This window comes from Rutidosis leptorrhynchoides, chromosome 10 (genome assembly GCF_046630445.1).
Source record: "Rutidosis leptorrhynchoides isolate AG116_Rl617_1_P2 chromosome 10, CSIRO_AGI_Rlap_v1, whole genome shotgun sequence".
Taxonomy (NCBI): domain Eukaryota; kingdom Viridiplantae; phylum Streptophyta; class Magnoliopsida; order Asterales; family Asteraceae; genus Rutidosis; species Rutidosis leptorrhynchoides.
Window position 1 is genome coordinate 242,030,462 of NC_092342.1, and position 15,931 is coordinate 242,046,392.

Sequence of the window (15,931 nt, forward strand, 5' to 3'; positions counted from 1 at the left end):
GTGATAACTGCGTCACAGTTTAAATCCTTAATCAGTTGGAATATTTGACTTCGGGTATAAGGGTAATTTGACGAGGATACTCGCACTTTATTTTTATGACCGATGGACTATTATGGACAAAAACCAGATAGACGTATCAAATAAACCAGGACAAAGGACAATTAACCCATGGTAATAAATTAAAATCAACACGTCAAACATCATGATTACGGAAGTTTAAATAAGCATAATTGTTTTATTGTATTTTTCATCGCACTTTTATTTTCTGTCATTTTATTTTCTGTCATTTTATTTATCGCAATTTATTTTACGCACTTTAATTTTTGTCATTTATTTTTACGCTTAAAATCGACAAACCGGTCATTAAACGGTAAAACCCCCATTTTATAATAATACTACTACTTATTTATATATATATTTTTACAAATAAACTTAATAATATAGCGTTAACTTCACCAGCTCCCTGTGGAACGAACCGGACTTACTAAAAACTACACTACTCTACGATTAGGTACACTGCCTATAAGTGTTGTAGCAAGGTTTAGGTATATCCACTCGATAAATAAATAAATAAAACTTGTGTCATATTTTGTAGTATTTCCTAGTAAAAATAATACTATTTCGTACCCTCACGCTACATCATCAAGTTTTTGGCGCCGCTGCCGGGGAGCGCTAAAACGCTATATTTTTAATTATAATAATATTGAAATAAAATATAATAATATAATAATATTGAAATAGAATATAATAATATAATAATATTGAAATAGAATATAATAATATAATAATATTTAAGAATCAAAAATATACGTAAATTTTAAAAAAAGTCGTATTTATTAAATACTTCAGGGGTATATTATGTAACTTATAATTAATAATTGCTATCATGTCCCTTTCATGTGAATAGTAAATTAATTAATTTATTTTCATTTACTATTTATGAATAGTAAATGAATTAAAAAAAAAAAAATCATTTTTTTTTAAAAAAAAAAAAAAAAAAAAAAATTCGTTTTAAAAAAAAAAAAAAAAAAAATTTTGTGTAAAACAAAATCGTTTTTTTTAAAAGAAAAAAAAAATTCGTTTAAAAAAAAAAAAAAAAAATCGTTTTTTTTAAAAAATTTTAAAAAAAAAAAAAAAAAAAAACGTAAAAAAAAAAAAAAAAAAAAAAAAAAAAAAAAAAAAAAACGTAAAAAAAAAAAAAATATATATTTTTAAAATTTTGTCTCAAAAAAAAAAAAAATGTTTTTTTTAGTTTTATTACCTTTAGATTTTTAGACTATAGTCGCAACTTTTAGTATTAAGTTTAGTTTTGCCATAGTTATTTTCTTATTTTTATTTTTCGACGCCTTTTACCTATGTATCAATTACAATTCCAATTAGTAATCTCTATTTGTAGTTTTAATTTTAAGATAGTGATAGTTATAAGGTTGGATTAATCGCGTGTTTTTAAAGTCTTATAAGCCACTCTTCGCCTTTTTCGTTTTTCGACACTTTTCGACGCGCAATCTATTTCTCTCTTATTTCTCGCCATTCTAGTTTTTAGGACTTAGAATTTTTTCTACTTCTTCTCTAAATTTCTTAAAATTACGAAAATTTATTTTAAGTGGTTAAATTGATAGACATCAAAATTTTCTGGTTCGTAGTAATAGTTGGATTTGTACGTGGACCGGGTTATTGGAGCCAAACAGTCCTCAATTATATTGAGACCAAACGAATCCTGCCCCTCTGCTGCATCTTTTGGCTATTCGAAACGTGGGCAAAATCAGAAAAGTCTATTGGTTGGATAACTTATTATAATTTTTCTTTCCTTTTTAAAACTAATAGGATATTCAGTGAATGCACCGAGCAAGACGTTCACCACCTTTTGTACGTTCACCACCTGTAACTCGATCAAGACATCGTTTAACAAATATAGCTGCCGTTGATTTTTCTTTAGACTCGTCATCAAGTCGACCGAGTACTTCAACTCAAATTTCCGATAATCTAGTTTTTGAAACCAATATCACAATTGAGAATCCGGAGAATACTCAGGGACAATTCCGAGACCCTGATCCATTAATTATTCCTCCGGAACCACCAATCATTCAAACAGAGATTGTTGAGGAAGAAACCATTAAATCAGAAACCTCTAGTGATTCAGATACAACACTTCCAATCATGGAAAATCTAGAACCTCTAAGTATGGAAGACCGAATGAGAGCCACACGCACGGGCCAAGGTCACGCCATTATTAAGCCAGAAGTTAATGCGTCAGATTATGAAATCAAAGGACAAATTCTACACATGGTAACTAACCAATGCCAATTCAGTGGTGCACCGAATGAAGATCCTAACGAACACCTTCGTACGTTTAAAAGAATTTGTACACTATTCAAAATCCGAGAAGTGGAAGATGAGCAGATCTATCTCATGTTGTTTCCCTGGACTTTAAAGGGAGAAGCCAAAGATTGGTTAGAATCGTTACCTGAAGGGGCGATTGACACATGGGATGTTTTAGTTGAAAAATTTCTTAAACAATTCTTTCCGGCATCCAAAGCCGTGAGACTTCAAGGAGAAATTGTTACGTTCGCGCAAAAGCCAAATGAAACATTATATGAGGCGTGGACAAGATTCGGAAGGATGTTGAGAGGATGTCCTCAACACGGATTAGATACTTTTCAAATAGTGCAAATCTTCTATAAAGGCGTAGACATCGCTACAAGAAAAGACATCGACATAACAGCTGGTGGTTCCATTATGAAGAAAACCGCAACTGAAGCTTACAAAATTATTGATAACACAGCCTCCCACTCACATGAGTGGCATCAAGAAAAAGATATCTTTCGATCATCTAAAGCGGCTAGAGCCGATTCTAGCCATGACTTTGATTCCGTTTCAGCAAAAATAGATGCTTTCGAAAGACGAATGGAAAAGATGAATAAAGATATTCACGCAATACGAATCAGTTGTGAGCAATGCGGTGGACCACACTTATTGAAAGATTGTCACATTGAACCAACATTGGAACAACGAGAGAATGTTTCCTATATGAACCAAAGGCCTGGAAATAATTATCAAAATAATTATCAACCGCCAAAGTTAAACTTCAATCGAAATCAAAACATTCTTTACAATCCAAAAGGACCCGACAATAACTCGTATAACCAACAAGGTCCGAATAACCAACCAACTCAAAACAACACTTTCAATCAACAAAGACCTAGCTTATATAAACCACCACAACAACCCGAAGAGAAAAAGCCAAATCTAGAAGAAATGATGGCAAAGCTAGTTGAATCTCAAACACAATTCATTACATCTCAAACCCAAACGAACGAGAGGTTTGATCAGTCATTAAGAACTCAACAAGCTTCCATTTTGAATCTAGAAAAACACGTAGGTACTCTTGCTAGCATGATGAGTGAGAGGGAACAAGGAAAGCTACCGAGTAATACTGAAGTAAATCCTCGGAATGAGAATGTTAATATGGTTTCAACGAATTCTGAAAAACCAGCACCAGAAGATGGGAAGGTTTTAGATGAGAGTAACAATGAAGAAGTTACACCACCACCACCCGAGTATGTAAAGCCAGTGGTGGCACCATACAAACCACCCATCCCGTTTCCAAGAAAAGGAGTTGAGTATGAGCAAGTGATAGGTAATAAAGATTGTGATACCTCTGGAAAGAAGAAGAAGAAAAAGAATAAGAAAGTGCAAGAAACAAAAGCCGTAAATATAAACTCGGTGAAGACAGTTCCACCAAAACCTCCACCTAGGGTAGGTGATCCGGGTGAATTTATTGTTCCTTGTCTACTTAGTGATTGTGTCATGTATGATGCACTAGCAGATTTAGGTGCAAGTGTAAGTGTTATGCCTCTTTCCTTATATAAGAGATTAGGTGTAGGTAAGTTAAGTCCAACGGATATGAGTGTTCGACTCTTTGATCAAACCATTAAGCACCCAGTTGGAATTGCTGACAACCTACCCGTTCAAGTAGGCAATTTAACCTTTCTAGTCGAATTCATTGTCATTGACATAGAAGAGGACCCAAACATTCCTCTAATTTTAGGTCGACCATTCTTTGCGTCCACCGGGGCGTTATTTGATGTAGGAAATGGAAGAATGACACTTAAAAGTGGTAACAAATCAATCACCTTTATGATTCGAAAGTCTAAATCTCCACCAACTAAAACCGTTGAACCAGTAAAAACGATTGGTAATAACCATGTTGTTTTACCAACTTCAACGGTAGTGCTTAGCAATAATAAAACGCCTAAGTGTGGGGAAAATGAAGTAACACCTAATGATGACTTGATAATAAAGAACCCCGTTGTTGATACGAAATTAAATGACCCCGTTATTAACAGTTCAATGAAGAAACTTTTTAAACGGGCTATCGATGCTAGAAGTAAGGGGAACTTTAAGTTATGTAACCGGTTAGTATCCAATCTGTCGCCTAAAGAAAAGGCGAAACTAGTTGAATTTTGGGATATTACGGAAGAAGCCGGGCACTGGCTTAAAGAAAAAGTCACAGATACGCAAGTTGATTATGGACCAAGAGAAATTGACGATAAAGTTAATCACAATTTCAACACCACAGCTACCTAAGTTTGGGGAGATTCGAATGTTCTAAAAAGATAATGCTGTTTGGAGTTAGTTGTTCTGTTCTCGTGTAGTTCCGAGAATGGAATCCGATTGGTCTTTTCCGCTAGCAGACACTAAAGAACTAGTTTTCTCCCCCCATTCTGATTTTTGTTTTGTAGGTTTTATATAAAATTAATATGTTTTTTTTTTAATTTAAGTTTTGTGTGAATTTTAAAAACAAAATTTACTTTATTACATTAAGTTTAAAAAAATGATTTCTAAAATTCGTCGTGAGTTGAAGACTAGGTCATAGAGCCGAAATTGCTTTACCCGAGGGCGGGGCGACAAATTTTGTTATCATTATTTTTAATTTTATTGATTTAAAGTATGCCAAAAATATTATACTTTATAAATTTTTGAAAAGTGGGGTTATAAACCAAACTTCAAATATATATATATATATATATATATATATATATATATATATATATATATATATATATATATATATATATATATATATATATATATATATATATATATATATGTTTGTATTTTATCTTATGTACAAAACAGGGTAAAACAACGCACTTTCAAAGACTGTCATGAAGTTCAGCAAAAGCTACTGATTTTGACAAGACGCAAAAAAAATCAAATGTGAAATAACAATATGTTTGCAAACTCGGTATTTTTAATCACTTTTCTACGCTAATCACCCTCATGAATTTAAATTATAGTCTGATTTCATGCAAATGAGGGCATTGCATGATCTCAAGTGTGGGGAAGGGTTATAAATTCTCTCGGGTTTGCACTTAGTTTATTTGCCAAATTTTGTGAAAATTTGAAAAATTTTCAATTAAATGAAGTCAAAATCATGTTTATACATATTTATGAACGGTGAAAACTAGGTGATAATACCGAAATTATCGGAAAGGACATAAATTGAAAAACAACCTAAAATGCTTGAATTCATTTAAAATGGAATAAAGGAGAATAAAAAGGCAAAGAAAGAAACTAAGTGTGGGGAGAATGTACCAAGTTATTCAATTAAAAACTATCTATCACATATTTTCGTACAAGATTATTGCAGGTACTTTTGTTTTGGATGATACTAATCAGTTTTACCCGGTTTACTGTAATACATTTGAAAGAAAGATGGATCTACACGATGAATCAATTCCATCATTAAAAGGAAGTAAAGTCTTCCGAAAAAGACACGCGCTTCTTGATTTAGGTCAAGAAGTTGTCGTCCAGACCAGCTGTAGGTTGACGAAAAATCTAGAAAAGTCATCTCTAAAATCAGCAGGAAATCCACGGACCTCAGCATCAAACAGGGTCGCCAAGTGGTCAGATTTATCCTAACCATGAGAAGGATTTATCTCGTACAATGGGGGGGCACCGTGCAAATTAGCTTGATAAGACTAATGAATCAGATCCCCAGAAAGGATAATCTCCTAAAAGATTAAAAATTAGCTTTTAAGTCTGATATTACTCAATCCTTGAGATTGACCTTAAAGATTGAGAATTCAAACTCATGGAATTCGATGATATCTAAACTCGAGCTTGAACGAGAAAATATTTTGATCAAAAATACAAACCGATTTGTTTTCTGAAAACCCATTTTCAATGCGTTCATTACCATTGAACGTAAAATCCTAGGAATTCACCTGGAATTCATTAGGTCACCTGAACCAAATCGGGTGTCAACCGTAAGAACGGTGGTTGCATAGCATGGTCGGAGACAGGACCTTGTGCCAGACCGAAAAATCATAGGATGATCTTTACTATCGCTCCTACCAAGGATAGTTCTAGCATCCGACACGTTAAAAGACCATAATCATCTGCATGTCACGGGACATTGCCTTAACAGTTTCTTGTTCATCGCTTTCCTTTACAACCGGACGGTAGTTTGCCGAAAGGTAATATACGGAACAAGTAAACTGGATGTGTGCTTTCCGATACCGGGATAGCAGTGGATTACACGAACCTAAATGTTTTTAGCCAAAATATTGATCCACAAATATATTTTGCAACACCAATGGTGGATCAAATCAGAAAACTTATCTAGGGTAAAAGCTAGATTGAATTTTCAAAAGATCAAATGTTTTCATAAAGATCCTATTTCCTAAAGGATCTAAATTTTTATAGTCATGTGGGACTGTAAACCGCCTTTCAAATGTGCACTTTGCTTTGGAAACCGAAAGTAAATCGGCTATTTGATTGCAAGTGTCGTTGACCTAAACCCAAGGCAACTGTGGATGACACACCCACCTTTAACCATCATTACTGTCATTGTTTATACCGCTATATCAAAATCACTGATGTACAAAATGTGATGAATAAAAAAGTGATTCATGTATGTTTTTATTTCAAGTTCTGTATTGCTTGAGGACAAGCAACGCTCAAGTGTGGGGATATTTGATAGTGCTCCAAATGAACATATATTTAGTAGCAATATCGTTCCAATATGTAAAGTTTTTAAATGTAATTTCCTTATTTTTAGTTGTAATAGTTAAATAAATAAGTGCGAAGACGAAAGACGCAAATCGCTCGAAAATGAAGATTTAAAGACAAAAACAAAGATTTGAAAGACCAAAACGTCCAAAAAGCTCAAATGTACAAGATACAATTAAAAAGGTTCAAATTATTGATGAAGAACGTCTAAAAATGACAAGAGTACAAGTTACAAAACGCAAAGTACACGATATAAAATAGTACGCAAGGACGTTCGAAAATCCGGAACCGGGACATGAGTCAACTCTCAACGCTCGACGCAACGGTGTAAAAATTACGAGTCAACTATGCACAAGAATAAAATATAATATTTAAATAATTCATAATAAGAATAATATTAAATAATAAAAAGTTGTTAATTGAGCATAGTTCAGGGGTCATAAATGAAAATTCAAATTTATAATTTGCCTATAAAAGGCTATGTAATTGATCGATAGAAGCATACTTTTTTTTTCGATCATATTTTCTACACCTTTTTCTATCTTTTTCTTATTTATCAATATCAATTATCAATATCTATATTCTATATCTCTATCATAATGTTAACTTAATAAGATATAACAATAATCTTAATTTTAATTTTAAATTATGATAATAATAAGATTTATGATAGAGATCGTTTGAGTGTGTAAGTCGAAATTCTGTCCGTGCAACGCTACGCTATTTTTAATCATTGTAAGTTATGTTCAACCTTTTTACATTAATGTATCGTAACTAAGTTATTATTATGCTTATTTGAGCCGAAGTAATCGTGATGTTGGGCTAAAATATTAAGAAGGGGTTATTGAACTTTGGACCATAATTAAGGTTTGGGCAAAAGACCGACACTTGTGGAAATTGAACTATTGACTATTAATAGATGGGGGGTATTGTCTAATTGAGTGACAACTCATTGGAGTCTGTCGAACCTATCTTCAAATTAATTAACCTAATAATTAATAATGATTATGGTTGTCCTATTTAGTGATGTTCATATGGAATCTGTTATAATTATTTAATTAATCAATTGGGTTGGGTAATTGATTATTCATTCTGATCAAGTGGATGAATTAATATTCATAAACTAATTAAAACAGGGGTGGATTACATACAGTGATAACTGGTGTAATTGTTGACAGAAGTGATAACTGCGTCACAGTTTAAATCCTTAATCAGTTGGAATATTTGACTTCGGGTATAAGGGTAATTTGACGAGGATACTCGCACTTTATTTTTATGACCGATGGACTATTATGGACAAAAACCAGATAGACGTATCAAATAAACCAGGACAAAGGACAATTAACCCATGGTAATAAATTAAAATCAACACGTCAAACATCATGATTACGGAAGTTTAAATAAGCATAATTGTTTTATTGTATTTTTCATCGCACTTTTATTTTCTGTCATTTTATTTTCTGTCATTTTATTTATCGCAATTTATTTTACGCACTTTAATTTTTGTCATTTATTTTTACGCTTAAAATCGACAAACCGGTCATTAAACGGTAAAACCCCCATTTTATAATAATACTACTACTTATTTATATATATATTTTTACAAATAAACTTAATAATATAGCGTTAACTTCACCAGCTCCCTGTGGAACGAACCGGACTTACTAAAAACTACACTACTCTACGATTAGGTACACTGCCTATAAGTGTTGTAGCAAGGTTTAGGTATATCCACTCGATAAATAAATAAATAAAACTTGTGTCATATTTTGTAGTATTTCCTAGTAAAAATAATACTATTTCGTACCCTCACGCTACATCATCAGTCTTAAAAGCTTATTTTTAATCTTTAAGGAGATTATCCTTTCTGGGGATCTGATTCATTAGTCTTATCCAGCTAATTTGCACGGTGCCCCCCATTGTACGAGATAAATCCTTCTCATGGTTAGGATAAATCTGACCACTTGGTGACCCTGTTTAATGCTGAGGTTCGTGGATTTTCTGCTAATTTTAGTGATGACTTTTCTAGATTTTTCGTTAACCTACAGCTGGTCTGGACGACAACTTCCTGACCTAAATCAAGAAGCGCGTTTCTTTTTCGAAAGACTTTACTTCCTTTTAACGATGGAATTTATTCATCGTGTAGATCCATCTTTCTTACAGTAAATCAGGTAAAACTTTTTAGTTTAGTCCAAAGCAAAAGTATTTTCAGTTATTTGTACAAAAATATGTGACATATGTTTTGAATAACTTGGAGAATTTTCCCACACTTGGCTTTTATTTTCCTTTTTATTGTCCTCTATTCCATTTTAAATGAATTTTAACATTTTAGTTTGTTTCTCAATTTATGTCCTTTCCGAGGTAACAATAATTTCGGCGTTAAAACCTAGTTTTATCATTCATAAATATGTATAAACATGATTTTGAGTTCATTTAATTGAAAATTTTGAAAATTTTTACTAGAATTGGGTAGTCAATATATAAGACTAGGGCTGTTCTTTATTATCAGAGAGCACTAGGTTCTAATACAACTACTGCTTTACTAGTATTTTTAATGGTAACCAAGTGTTTAAAGTAAAAAATTTTAAAATCCGAAAGAATTTAACCCCTTCCCACACTTAAGATCTTGCAACGCCCTCATTTGCAAGAAATCAGTAACAATTTAAATTATTGAGGGTGATTTGTGTGAAAATGATTAAATTTTACTAAAGTTTCCAAACATATTTGTGTTTGCTTGCTGAATGATAAATGGTGCATATCATTTGTTCATTCCGTCTTGTTGTTATATCACATTTATTTTGCATCTTGTCATCAAAATTAGTTGCTTTTGCTGAACTTAATGCCAGTCTTTGAAAATGCGTTTACCCTGTTGTGTACATAAGATAAACTGCAAACATATATACATATTTTTGAAGTTTGGTATATTACCCCACATTCAAATATTATTAAAATCTAATAATAAAATTTAGAAAATAATAAAAACTATTACAATATTAACATAAGTATTAAACGTATCAACATTACAAATTACAAAATAAATAAAACTAAGTAGACTAGGGATGATACTGATACCAGTAGGGGTTCCATGCATAACCATATGTGCTATAAAATGCTTCGGCTGGGTTATACGTAGGATACGGTGGTTGGATCTCTATAGACTAGGGAGGGAATATGGGCGATGGAGTAGGAATATAGTTTCTACCTATATGTTGGCAATAAGCTATGATTTGGTTTTGATGAACTTGCCAATCTTCAAATGCTCTATGTCTAGCATTTTCATACTCTTGTGAAGCTATAAACCTTTGCATTTCTGCCATTTCATTTCCCCCTCCTACATTACCTTGCTGTTGGTTTCTCTCAACTTGTGGATGTCTACCATTATATCGTACTGCGGTGTTATTTCGCCTCTTCAAAACTTTCGCACCATGGTATACATTTAAACCTATTGTATCTCGGGGTTCTGGTTCTTCGATTAGTAATCCCCCCCCCCCGGCTTATATCCACACCGAGATATTCAGCAATCAAAGTAATAAATATACCACCTCCTATTATGCTATGCGGTCTCATCCCCCTAACCATAGCTGATAAATAATAACCCACACAATAAGGTATACTTACAGCGCTTTGTGGGTCTCGAATACACATATGGTAAAACAAATCCTGTTCATTTACCTTTTCCTTGTTCTTACCTCTTTGTGTAATCGAATTAGCTAAAAACCTATGAATTACTCTTAATTCAACTCTATCTATATCCAAATAAGAGTAATTTCCCCCTTTAAATCGGTGATGGCTAGTCATTTGACTCCATACACCATGCGTATCAAAATTTTTGTCTATTTTTCTACCATTTAGTATCAACCCTCTACAATCGGCAGATGCTAGCTCCTCAGGCGTATATATACGTAAAGCCTGAGCCATGTCTAGTAAAGACATGTGGCGCATCGAACCTCCTAACAATAATCTAATAAAAGATCGATCGGTTAAACTAGCTACCCGATCATTTAATTCTATACTACACAACAATTCTTCACACCATACTTTATATACAGGTCTACGCATGTTGAATAACCGTACCCAATCGTTAAAAGTAGAATTACCATACCTCTGTGCAAGTAATTCCCTAATTGGCCCGGCCAATTCTACAGCTTCTAATGGTCCCCATTCTATGACCCTAGGTACTTCAACAGCTTTAGAATGAAGAGTATGCAAACCCCTTTGGTATTTTGGATAATCTATCCAAAGTCTGTCAAATCTCAGGTTCGCGTGCAAATCTTCCAAGTGCATATCAGAAAATGTCATGACTGGATGAGGTATATCTTGTTTGTAGTAGTTATCCACCTCCTGTTGTTCCGCATTCTCAGCAGGAGCATTGCGAGCTTGGGATGAAGATTCACCCCTTTCAGTCTGCAAAACACATCAAACACAATTTTTGTGCATCCAAATATGCATTAGTGTCAGCAAAATCATCAATCAAAATAATTACAATGACATGATCAATTTATATCAAACTTAAGCTCATTTTCATATTTTCATCAAATCTACACTTTTTCAAATAAGCATATACGAAAATGTTCGCCAAGTTCATAAGCATTCAACTCAAATAACATGTCAAAATAATCATTACTAGCAATTAAACAAGTTTTAAATGGCATTATCTCTCAAAAATCAAGTTCATGAATTTTAGACTTGAAAAAGTCCACTTTAATTCTCAAAATCATGTTTAGGCTCAAAGTTTGGATCATTTAACTACCTAAACATGTTACACTACTTAATTTAGCAACAATTCATGACAAAAATCGGCCATAACCTGTTTATATCAAAAAGCTCCAAATTTGCTCAAGAACACAAACCCTAGATTACTCAAAACTTGAAGTTTAAGGCTTCTAATCATGTTAAATAGCATCAATCTAGGTTATACAAGCATAATACATAAACAATTTAAGCATAATTACACTAAAAAGCATCAAAATCAAATTGGGTATAAAATTGCTCAAGAACACCAACTTTCGGATTAAATGGTGTTTAGGTGTAGAAATTTACCGTTTTTCTTGAGTAATTCATTGATAGCATCCTTCTTAACATGATTTTAGTAAAAGATTTGATGATTAACGGTGAAAAATTGTGAATTTGGGAGGTCTTTTTCGTGTATTTTCGGGTTTTATCGCAGTATTTTCGTGAGTGTTGGGTTGGGGACTGTTCAGTTCGTCCCTTATATTTTTTTCTGAATTTTAGTTCCTCCGCGACTTGCGGTGTTTGATGCTTACAAACTCCGCGAGTCGCGGTGTTTGTTTTTTTTTTTTTTTTAAATAAACCTTAACTTATAAAACATATATAAAATAAATTTAAAATTTTGTTTTCCTTTGTTTTAGGACGAGGTCCTTTCGGATCGATGTCCTAGTCCGTCCTTTGACAAAATTTTAAAATTTGTCTTTTTGTAGCGATTGTTTTAAAAGCTAAGATTTTTAGGGTTTTTTTTTTTTTGTTTTTGGCATACTTTAATTCAATAAGATTAAAAATAACGATAATAAAAGTTCTCGTCCCTCCCTCGGGTAAAGCAATTTCGGTTCAAAGACCTAGTCTTCAACTTACGACGAATTTTAAAAATCATATTTTTAACTTAATGAGATAAAGTAAATTTTTGTTTTTAAATTCACACCAAACTTAAAATAAAAATACATAAAATTCAAAATTAATATTAAAAATTCACACCAAACTTAAAATTTGAAATGCATAAAATTAAAAAAATTCTTATTTTAAAAATTAAAAATTCACACCAAACTTAATTTAAAAATTCATATTATAAAATCACACCAAACTTATATTATATTTTTCAAATATTTACAATTTTAAATATATTGTTTTCACAAAGTTTACAATATTAATTTAAGATTTATATATTAATTTTAAAAACATGGTAAAAATAAAATTAAAAATCTTTTTGGCTTTTATCTCACTTTAATCAATCAAATATTATCAAAAATATGCGCCCCTCTTTTCGGTAAAGTAATTTCGGTTCCAAGACCTAATTTAACTCATGATGAATTTTTGAAATATTTTGGGTTGATTGATTAAAGATATTTATACCTTAAGAATAAACGTTAAATTTCGCAGTGATGTAATAAATTTTTGTATGATATCAATAATTTCGGTCGCCAAACCTAATTTTATTCAATACCAATTTAATACTTTATAGCGAACAAATTAGCGTTTATTATCAAAAGGTTAAAAAAAAAATAAAAACTGTACAGACTTACCTGTGAGATAGTATTCTTAGTTATATGATCTATCACATTCATAAGATAGTCGGTTTAATTGGTTTTCCATAGCTACATAGGCGTAACCTCGAGCATTCAGTGTTTTTTTCTTCTAAACATATGAACGGTCCGTCTCTGCATAAAGTAACAAATTCGGTGTTTGAATAGGTTTGATTATTTGAACATTTACCTCCATGTGACCATTTTTCACATTTGTGACATCTTTCTAGGTGTCGTGCTTTTCTTTTCGCTACGGATTTTGATTTTCCTTTACCAAATTGTGACTTATTATCTTCGCATCTGGATTCTTTTCTTACTCCTTCCAATCTTTCTCTGATTACTGATACTATTTCACTCGGAAGTGTGTCATTATTACGTTTAGTGATCAAAGCGTGTAGCATTAGACCATGGTTTAGTTCACAGGCAGTCTTCATTTCGTAAAAACCTAAAAAAAATAAAAATTCAGAATGGGGGGAGAAGACTAGTTCTTTAGGGTCTGCTAGGGAAAGACCATTCGGGTTCCATTTTCGAGAACTACACGAAAACAGACAATCTAACTCTAACAGAAATACATAAACCTCCCTATACTTAGTTGAAATTGTGATTAACATTATTTTCAATTGAATCATCAACAACTTGTATATCTTTGACTTTTACTTCAATCCATTTGTTGATTTTCTCCGTAACTTTCACAAATTCAACTAACATCGCCTTTTCTTTTGACGATAAATTGGATATTAATCGGTTATATAACTTAAAGTTTCCTTTAATCTTAGCATCGTGAATCCGTTTATAAAGTTTCTTCGTTGAACTGTTAAAAATGGGTTCATCTAATTTCGTATCATCAACGGCATTCTTTGTGATTGGATCATCATTAAGTGTTTCTTCATCTTCACCACACTTATGCGTTTTTATTGGTCTAACAGTTTTGGTTGGTGGAGATCTAAACTTTCGGTTAACAAAGGTGATCGATGTATCACCATCCCTAAGTGTCATTCTACCTTCTCTTACATCAATGAATGCCTCGGTGGTTGCTAAAAATGGGTGACCTAGAATTAGAGGAATATCAAGGTTTTCCTCCATATTAATCACTATGAAGTTTGCAACAAAGGTCAAACTTCCCACGTTAACAAGTAAATTATTTGCTATTCCAACTGGGTATTTAATGGTTTGGTCAAATGATTGAACACCTATTTTAGTTGGTTTTAATTTACCCATGCCTAATCTTTTGTATAAGGAAAGAGGCATAATTTTTGCACTTGCTCCTAAATCTGCGAGTCCATTATATACAGCACCATCATTAAGCAAGCAAGAAATGATAAATTCACCTGGGTCTCCTGCTTTAGTAAGTCGAGTTGGTTTGTAAACCTTTTTCGTGTGTTCTTTCCTTGGTTCTTTCACTTCTATTTGAATTTCTTGTTCACATTTTTCTTCGTTTCTTGGAATGGGAGGTTTGTATAAGAATTCTTCTTCATCACTCAAATTTGAATCCTCCTTATATTCTAATTTTGATTTTTCATATGTTGTTGATAACATATTTATGTTTTCATTTTGAAGGTTTTCTTTGGTGGTGAAATTATGATTAACTTCATTGTCAACTTCCATCGGACCATGTATGTAATGTTTAACTCTGTGACCATTAACTTTAAATTCAATCCCATTTGAATTTATTAATTCTATCGTTCCGTATGGGAAAACTCTTTTGACTATGAATGGTCCAGACCATCTTGATTTCAATTTTCCAGGAAATAGCTTGAATCGTGAATTGAAAAGAAGAACTCTGTCTCCTTCTTTAAATTCTTTTGAACTTTTGATTCTTTTATCATGCCATTTCTTCGTTCTTTCTTTATAGATTAACGAATTTTCGTATGCTTCATGTCTTAATTCTTCTAATTCGTTTAGTTGACTTAATCGTAGACGTCCAGCTTCATGTAAATCAAGATTACATGTCTTCAAAGCCCAAAATGCTTTGTGTTCAATTTCTACTGGAAGATGACATGCTTTTCCATAAACAAGTCTAAAAGGTGTGGTTCCAATTGGAGTTTTATAGGCTGTTCTAAAAGCCCAGAGTGCATCCTCCAATTTAATGGACCATTCCTTCGGATTTGATCCTACGGTTTTCTCTAGAATACGTTTTAAAGCTCGGTTGGTATTTTCAACTTGTCCACTTGTTTGTGGATGATAAGCAGTGGAGATTTTATGAGTTACTCCATATCTTTTAAGAACTTTTTCAAGTTGATTATTACAGAAATGAGTTCCCCGATCACTTATTAAAGCTTTCGGTGTTCCAAACCTTGCAAAAAGACGTTTTAAAAAGTTGACTACAACTCGTGCATCGTTAGTTGGGAGAGCTTGTGCTTCCGCCCATTTAGATACATAATCAATGGCAACGAGAATATAGAGATTATTATGAGATTTTGGAAATGGATCCATAAAGTCAATACCCCAAATGTCAAATACTTCACATACTTGAATGACATTTTGTGGCATTTCATCACGTTGACTTATTTTTCCGGCCCTTTGACAAGCATCACAGGATTTGCAAAGAAGGTGTGCGTCTTTGTAAATTGTAGGCCAATAGAATCCAGCATCGTAAACTTTCCTTGCTGTTAGTTGAGGCCCATAATGCCCTCCTGTTGGTCCTGTGTGACAATGGTTTA